The sequence below is a fragment of the Stegostoma tigrinum genome, chromosome 27 (assembly GCF_030684315.1).
Source record: "Stegostoma tigrinum isolate sSteTig4 chromosome 27, sSteTig4.hap1, whole genome shotgun sequence".
Taxonomy (NCBI): Eukaryota; Metazoa; Chordata; class Chondrichthyes; order Orectolobiformes; family Stegostomatidae; genus Stegostoma; species Stegostoma tigrinum.
Window position 1 is genome coordinate 13,160,081 of NC_081380.1, and position 8,873 is coordinate 13,168,953.

The 8,873-nt window shown below is 46.4% G+C and overlaps 1 long non-coding RNA gene across 2 annotated transcripts in view; it reads right to left on the minus strand.

The window, feature by feature from the left end:
- The window catches only part of LOC125464690 (uncharacterized), a 137,464-nt gene extending 128,804 nt beyond the window's left edge, over positions 1-8,660 (minus strand). The window contains exon 1 of one of the 2 annotated variants that reach the window (XR_007250063.2): positions 8,552-8,660. This is a non-coding gene — a long non-coding RNA (uncharacterized LOC125464690). The remainder of the gene's footprint in view (positions 1-8,551) is intronic. The other variant, XR_009447304.1, reaches the window with a different exon arrangement.
- Between the last annotated feature and the right edge of the window lie 213 nt (positions 8,661-8,873).

An 8,873-nucleotide genomic window follows, 5' to 3' on the forward strand; every position in this document is an offset into this window, starting at 1 on the left:
TGTGTTTCTCTGTCCTGGCAAAATGTGTTGGCACATGCTTGAGGGCCTGAAGGGCATGTTCCTATGCTGTATTGTTCCTTGTTGTTTGCTGTTTGGATGGTGTTAAGCTTCTTGAGTGTTGTTGAGGCTGCACTCATCCAGGCAAGTGGGGAGTATTCCATCACACTCCTGACTTGTGCCTTGTAGATAGTTGACAGGTTTTAAGGCATCAGGAGGTCAGTTACACACCATAGTATTCCCAGATTCTGGCCTGTTCTTGTAACCATTATGTTTATGTGGCAAATTCAGTTGAGATTCTGGCCAATGGCAAGTCCCAGGATGTTGATAGTGGGGGATTCAATGATGGTAACACTATTGAATGCCAAGGGGCAGTGGTTAGATTGTCTCTTATTGGCGATGGTCATAGCCTGGCATTTGTGTGATATGAATGTCACTCCCCACTTGTCAGCCCAAGCCTAGAGATTGTCCAGATTTTGTTGCATTTGAATGTGGACTGTTTCAGTATCTGAGAAGTCGCAAATGGTGCTGAACATTGTAGGTAGCATGATGGCTCAGTGGTTAACACTGCTGCCTCACAGCATCAGGGACCCAAGTTCATTTCGTTCTCAGGCAAATGTCTGTGTGGAGTTTTCACATTCTCCTTGTGTCTGCATGGGTTTCTTCCAAGTCTTCTGGTTTCTTCCAACAGTCCGAAGATGTGCATGTTAGCTGAAATGGCCGTGCTAAATTGCCCATAATGTCGAGGGATGTATAGGTAACCTGAGTTAGCCATGGAAAATGCAGGGTTAAAGGAATAGGGTGGGTTTGGGTATGGGTGGAATGGTCTTTGGAGGGTCAATGTTGACTTGATAGACCAAATGGCCTGCTTCCACACTGTGGATTCTATGAATCATCGGTGAACATCCATACTTTTGTCACTATCCTGTGGGACTCCTGCAGAAATGTCCTGGAGCTGAGATGAGTGACATCCAACAATCGTGATCATCTTCTTATGTGCTGGGTATGACTCTAGCCACTGGCCACATTTGGTTGAATGCACCTTTGATGTCAAGGGCTGTCAATCTCATCTCACCTCTGAAATTTAGTTAATTTAGTTAATTTCCCATATCAGGAATGGCTCTAAACTGACCCCTGACTCAGCTTTGACAGCCTAGGAGTGTTGGAGAGTGCATGTCTGTCCCCTCTCCTGAGTTCAGCTGTAGTGTGGTATGGTCTTTGCTCTCATAATCATCGGAACCAGTCTGGAGTTCCCTGTAGTGACACTTAGATTGGTCCTTGGATCTGTCCAAGTTATTATAACCCCAAATGCCCAATTCTGGGAGGGCATCACAAAGAAGATCAAGCAGCCATGGGACTTGAGGGTGGTCAAACTAAAGCCCTGGTAGAAGATTCAGATAAAATAACCTGGAATAAAAAAAAGACCCATCAAAGTAAAAGGCTCTTACCTGGGCACTCCTGGAGTAGAGAAGTTGGTGGCTGAGGTTAGAAAGGAGGTCAGTTTTGGCTGGGTTGGGGGGGATGCTCACAGTGAATCCCTTTAGTAAGATTCTGTGAAGGTGCTGAAAGCTAGGCAAGGTTCTGAGGCTAACAGGAATTTCAAAGTTTCGAACAACCCAGGTCAAATCCTTAGAAACCGAAAGGACTGAATTCAGATCAAAAAGAAATGAAGAATTCACGGAAAGAGCAACGGGAATGCAAAGAGCCAAAGTGATCAGGTTGGTGTATATAAAACAGTCAAAAAATGGTACCTGTGCTCTCTGCAAGTAGTCATCAAAACAACAAAGCATAACTTACATTTTTGTAATATTGCGCCGAAGGCCATTAAAGGAATGTTCAAGAAACTAGTTTCTTAAGTTCCTGAATTGCCAGCGTATCAATGAATCACAAAGAAATTCCACACTACTAACTCCAACTTCCGCCTTTTTGGATTCTATCTTAAAAGCAAGGACCTCAGTAAACTGGAATGGTTTAATAGTTTTATGCTTACATTGTTGCTAATTGAATGACTTATTGAAACATTTTGATTCCTGCCTCTCCTTGTGCTTGTGAGTGCGCCTGTGTTGCAAAGCATTCTCACTCCTATCTCCATCTCAGACTCTGTGTAATTATCCTGTCATCGGATTGAACTTTACCAAGTTCTCACAATGTCAGAGTTCACAAACTGCACTTCAAAGAGTTGGAAATATGGTACCAATATTTTTTAAAAAGCTAAAAATTAACTCACAATCTCCCCAGAGACAGGGGATGAGAATAAGAACGCAAGAACATAAGAACTAGGAGCACGAGTAGGCCATCTGGCCCCTCGAGCCCACCCCGCCATTTAATAAGATCATGGCTGATCTTTTTGAGACTCAGCTCCACTTACCCGCCCACTCACATTAACCCTTAATTCCCTTACTGTTAAAAAGTTTTTCTAGCCTTGCCTAAAAACTTGCAGCAAGGTGGTTTCAACATCTTCACTGGGCTGGGAATTCCACAGATTCACAGCCCTTTGGGTGAAGAAGATCCTCCTGACCTCAGTCCTACATCTGCTTCCCTGTATTTGAAGGTGATGCCCTCTAGTCCTAGTTTCACTTGCTAGCGGAAACAACCTCCCTGCCTCCACCTTATCTATTCCCTTCATAATCTTAAATGTTTCCCCTCATTCTACTGAATTCCAATTAATATAATCCCAGCCTATTGGAGAGAGAGATAGAGAGATATGGAGACAGATTCATTTTAAAACTCAAAATCCATCCATAAAAAATGTCCGGAAATCTGAGGAGAGAGGCTGCAGGACTGATAAAGCTTTAATACCTAACAGTTCAGTCCATCGATCACTGCCTTCTAGATTGCCAGTGCTACAACACTATGAAAAAGCACCAAAGCACACCACATTGTTCCACAATAGCAACATTTTCAACATTGTCACAGAATGCTGACATTATCTGTACTGTTTCAGAACACGAACACTATCCACTTTTACAGAGCAAACCAACATTCGCCACGTTGTCCCAGAAACCAATATTCTCCACGTTGTTCCAGAATACCAACATTCTCCACGTTGTTCCAGAATACCAATATTCTCCACACAGTTTCAGAGTATGTACCAAAGCTCCAACACTCTCTACATTGTACCAGGAGCTCCAACACACTCCACATTGTACCAGACCTCCAACACACTCCACATTGTACCAGAGCTCCAACACGCTCCACATTGTACCAGAGCTCCAACACACTCCACATTGTACCAGAGCTCCAGCATACCCCACATTGAATCAGAACTCCAACACACTCCACATTGTACCAGAGCTCAAACACTCTCTACATTGTACCAGAGCTCCAACACACTCCACATTGTACCACAGCTCCAACACACTCCACATTGTACCAGAGCTCCAACACATTCTACATTGTACCAGAGCTCCAGCACTCTCCACATTGTACCAGAGCTCCAACACACTCCACATTGTACCAGACCTCCAACACACTCCACATTGTACCAGAGCTCCAGCACACTCTACATTGTACCAGAGCTCCAACACTCTCCACATTGTACCAGAGCTCCAACACACTCCACATTGTACCAGAGCTCCAGCACTCTCCACATTGTACCAGAGCTCCAACACTCTCCACATTGTACCAGAGCTCCAACACACTCCACATTGTACCAGAGCTCCAACACATTCCACATTGTACCAGAGCTCCAGCACTCTCCACATTGTACCAGAGCTCCAACACACTCCACATTGTACCAGAGCTCCAACACTCTCCACATTGTGCCAGAGCTCCAACACACTCCACATTGTACCAGAGCTCCAACACATTCCACATTGTACCAGAGCTCCAACACACGTCACATTGTACCAGAGCTCCAGCACTCTCCACATTGCACCAGAGCTCCAACACTCTCCACATTGTACCAGAGCTCCAACACACTCCAAATTGTACCAGAGCTCCAACACACGTCACATTGTACCAGAGCTCCAACACGCTCCACATTGTACCAGAGCTCCAACACGCTCAACATTGTACCAGAGCTCCAACACGCTCCACATTGTACCAGAGCTCCAACACACTCCACATTGTATCAGAGCTCCAACACATTCCACATTGTACCAGAGCTCCAGCACTCTCCACATTGTACCAGAGCTCCAACACACTCCACATTGTACCAGAGCTCCAACACACTCCACATTGTACCAGAGCTCCAACACTCTCCACATTGTACCAGAGCTCCAACACACTCCACATTGTACCAGAGCTCCAACACATTCCACATTGTACCAGAGCTCCAGCACTCTCCACATTGTACCAGAGCTCCAACACACTCCACATTGTACCAGAGCTCCAACACTCTCCACATTGTGCCAGAGCTCCAACACACTCCACATTGTACCAGAGCTCCAACACATTCCACATTGTACCAGAGCTCCAACACACGTCACATTGTACCAGAGCTCCAGCACTCTCCACATTGCACCAGAGCTCCAACACTCTCCACATTGTACCAGAGCTCCAACACACTCCAAATTGTACCAGAGCTCCAACACACGTCACATTGTACCAGAGCTCCAACACGCTCCACATTGTACCAGAGCTCCAACACGCTCAACATTGTACCAGAGCTCCAACACACTCCACATTGTACCAGAGCTCCAACACACTCCACATTGTATCAGAGCTCCAACATATTCCACATTGTACCAGAGCTCCAGCACTCTCCACATTGTACCAGAGCTCCAACACACTCCACATTGTACCAGAGCTCCAACACACTCCACATTGTACCAGAGCTCCAACACTCTCCACATTGTACCAAAGCTCCAACACTCTCCACATTGTACCAGAGCTCCAACACACTCCACACTGTACCAGAGCTCCAACACTCTGCACATTGTACCAGAGCTCCAACACACTCCACATTGTACCAGAGCTCCACACACTCTACATTTTACCAGAGCTCCAACACTCTCTACTTTGTACCAGAGCTCGAACAGACTCCACATTGTATCACAGCTCCAACACACTCCACGTTGTACTAGAGCTCCAACACACTCCACATTGCACCAAAGCTCCAACACTCTCCACATTGTACCAGAGCTCCAACACACTCCACATTGTACCAGAGCTCCAACACTCTCTACTTTGTACCAGAGCTCGAACAGACTCCACATTGTATCACAGCTCCAACACACTCCACGTTGTACTAGAGCTCCAACACACTCCACATTGCACCAAAGCTCCAACACTCTCCACATTTTACCAGAGCTCCAACACTCTCTACTTTGTACCAGAGCTCGAACAGACTCCACATTGTATCACAGCTCCAACACACTCCACGTTGTACTAGAGCTCCAACACACTCCACATTGTACCAGAGCTCCAGCACTCTCCACATTGTACCAGAGCTCCAACACACTCCACATTGTGCCAGAGCTCCAACACACTCCACATTGTACCAGAGCTCCAACACACTCCACATTGTACCAGAGCTCCAACACTCGTCACATTGTACCAGAGCTCCAGCACTCTCCACATTGCACCAGAGCTCCAACACTCTCCACATTGTACCAGAGCTCCAACACACTCCAAATTGTACCAGAGCTCCAACACACGTCACATTGTACCAGAGCTCCAACACGCTCCACATTGTACCAGAGCTCCAACACGCTCAACATTGTACCAGAGCTCCAACACACTCCACATTGTACCAGAGCTCCAACACACTCCACATTGTATCAGAGCTCCAACACATTCCACATTGTACCAGAGCTCCAGCACTCTCCACATTGTACCAGAGCTCCAACACACTCCACATTGTACCAGAGCTCCAACACACTCCACATTGTACCAGAGCTCCAACACTCTCCACATTGTACCAAAGCTCCAACACTCTCCACATTGTACCAGAGCTCCAACACACTCCACACTGTACCAGAGCTCCAACACTCTCCACATTGTACCAGAGCTCCAACACACTCCACATTGTACCAGAGCTCCACACACTCCACATTTTACCAGAGCTCCAACACTCTCTACTTTGTACCAGAGCTCGAACAGACTCCACATTGTATCACAGCTCCAACACACTCCACGTTGTACTAGAGCTCCAACACACTCCACATTGCACCAAAGCTCCAACACACTCCACATTGCACCAGAGCTCCAACACGCTCTACATTGTACCAGAGCTCCAACACTCTCCACATTGTACCAGAGCTCCACCACAGTCCACATTTGATCCAGAGCTCCAACACACTCCACATTGTACCAGAGCTCCAACACATTCCACATTGTACCAGAGCTCCAGCACTCTCCACATTGTACCAGAGCTCCAACACACTCCACATTGTGCCAGAGCTCCAACACACTCCACATTGTACCAGAGCTCCAACACACTCCACATTGTACCAGAGCTCCAACACACGTCACATTGTACCAGAGCTCCAGCACTCTCCACATTGCACCAGAGCTCCAACACTCTCCACATTGTACCAGAGCTCCAACACACTCCAAATTGTACCAGAGCTCCAACACACGTCACATTGTACCAGAGCTCCAACACGCTCCACATTGTACCAGAGCTCCAACACGCTCAACATTGTACCAGAGCTCCAACACACTCCACATTGTACCAGAGCTCCAACACACTCCACATTGTATCAGAGCTCCAACACATTCCACATTGTACCAGAGCTCCAGCACTCTCCACATTGTACCAGAGCTCCAACACACTCCACATTGTACCAGAGCTCCAACACACTCCACATTGTACCAGAGCTCCAACACTCTCCACATTGTACCAAAGCTCCAACACTCTCCACATTGTACCAGAGCTCCAACACACTCCACACTGTACCAGAGCTCCAACACTCTCCACATTGTACCAGAGCTCCAACACACTCCACATTGTACCAGAGCTCCAACACATTCCACATTGTACCAGAGCTCCAGCACTCTCCACATTGTACCAGAGCTCCAACACACTCCACATTGTGCCAGAGCTCCAACACACTCCACATTGTACCAGAGCTCCAACACACTCCACATTGTACCAGAGCTCCAACACACGTCACATTGTACCAGAGCTCCAGCACTCTCCACATTGCACCAGAGCTCCAACACTCTCCACATTGTACCAGAGCTCCAACACACTCCAAATTGTACCAGAGCTCCAACACACGTCACATTGTACCAGAGCTCCAACACGCTCCACATTGTACCAGAGCTCCAACACGCTCAACATTGTACCAGAGCTCCAACACACTCCACATTGTACCAGAGCTCCAACACACTCCACATTGTATCAGAGCTCCAACACATTCCACATTGTACCAGAGCTCCAGCACTCTCCACATTGTACCAGAGCTCCAACACACTCCACATTGTACCAGAGCTCCAACACACTCCACATTGTACCAGAGCTCCAACACTCTCCACATTGTACCAAAGCTCCAACACTCTCCACATTGTACCAGAGCTCCAACACACTCCACACTGTACCAGAGCTCCAACACTCTCCACATTGTACCAGAGCTCCAACACACTCCACATTGTACCAGAGCTCCACACACTCCACATTTTACCAGAGCTCCAACACTCTCTACTTTGTACCAGAGCTCGAACAGACTCCACATTGTATCACAGCTCCAACACACTCCACGTTGTACTAGAGCTCCAACACACTCCACATTGCACCAAAGCTCCAACACACTCCACATTGCACCAGAGCTCCAACACGCTCTACATTGTACCAGAGCTCCAACACTCTCCACATTGTACCAGAGCTCCACCACAGTCCACATTTGATCCAGAGCTCCACCAGTCTCTACATTGTTCCATATTACCAACACTCTTCATGTTGTTCCAGAACACAAGCACATGCCACATTATCCTAGAACATCAACACTCACTGTATTTATCCAGACCACCAAAACTCCCCACATATTTTTTCCAGAATACCAACCCTGACCACACTGTTCCAGAATATCAAATCTATTTTTTCCAGATTATTTACCCTTAGCATCTTGTTTCTGAATATAGACCTGACCACATCGCTCCTAAAAACCAATCTGGACACATTGTTCAAGAACGATAACTCTGACCATAGAAATCCCAGAAACATACCCCGACCACAACATTCCAGAACAGCAATCCTGACCACTTTGGTCTGGAACACTGAGCCTAATCATTTTACTCCAAATATTAACCATAACAAGATTCATTCTGAATACTAACACTGATGGCATTCATCCAGCATTCTACAATATCCATCTGCAGAGAATAAATCCAGTAAAATTCTAACATCAAGAAAAGTTAAAAAAAAAAGTCTGTTCCAGTCAGCATTATGTTAGAGCTCATCAACCTATTTAGCCACGTCCGAGCAATCCTGGACTCTCACGGGCCCTAATGACTTGGGAAATCTTCGTTCAGGTGCTGTCTGGTGCCTGACAGGAGAAGCAAGCTTGTAAAGCTAAGACAAATATGGGTGAGAGATTTCCATTTTTTCACAATAACCAGCAAGTGATAAGACAATAATACGGCTTGGCCAAAGGGGCTTTGTACTCACAATTACTGGAACCAGCTCATGTTCTTCATCGTTTATTGACTTGCTGCAGCAAACAGGCTCTTATTGTGTAATTTGCTTTGTCTTGTTGTTACACTGTGTGCTTTTGTCGCCCTCTCTCTGTCTTAATGGATTTCTTTTTTCACTCTATGTACAGAGTCTTCCTGTGTTGTCAAGGCTCTTCTGCTTTCGGACAGGCAAAGAAAGACTCACACTGTGCCTTTTTAGCAAGGCCTATTGAACACCAAGCCAAGGAATGGTTACTTGACTGTGAGAGTAGCACCGATTGAAAAATAAACTTGCATTGTGCTCTATCAGTGAAATA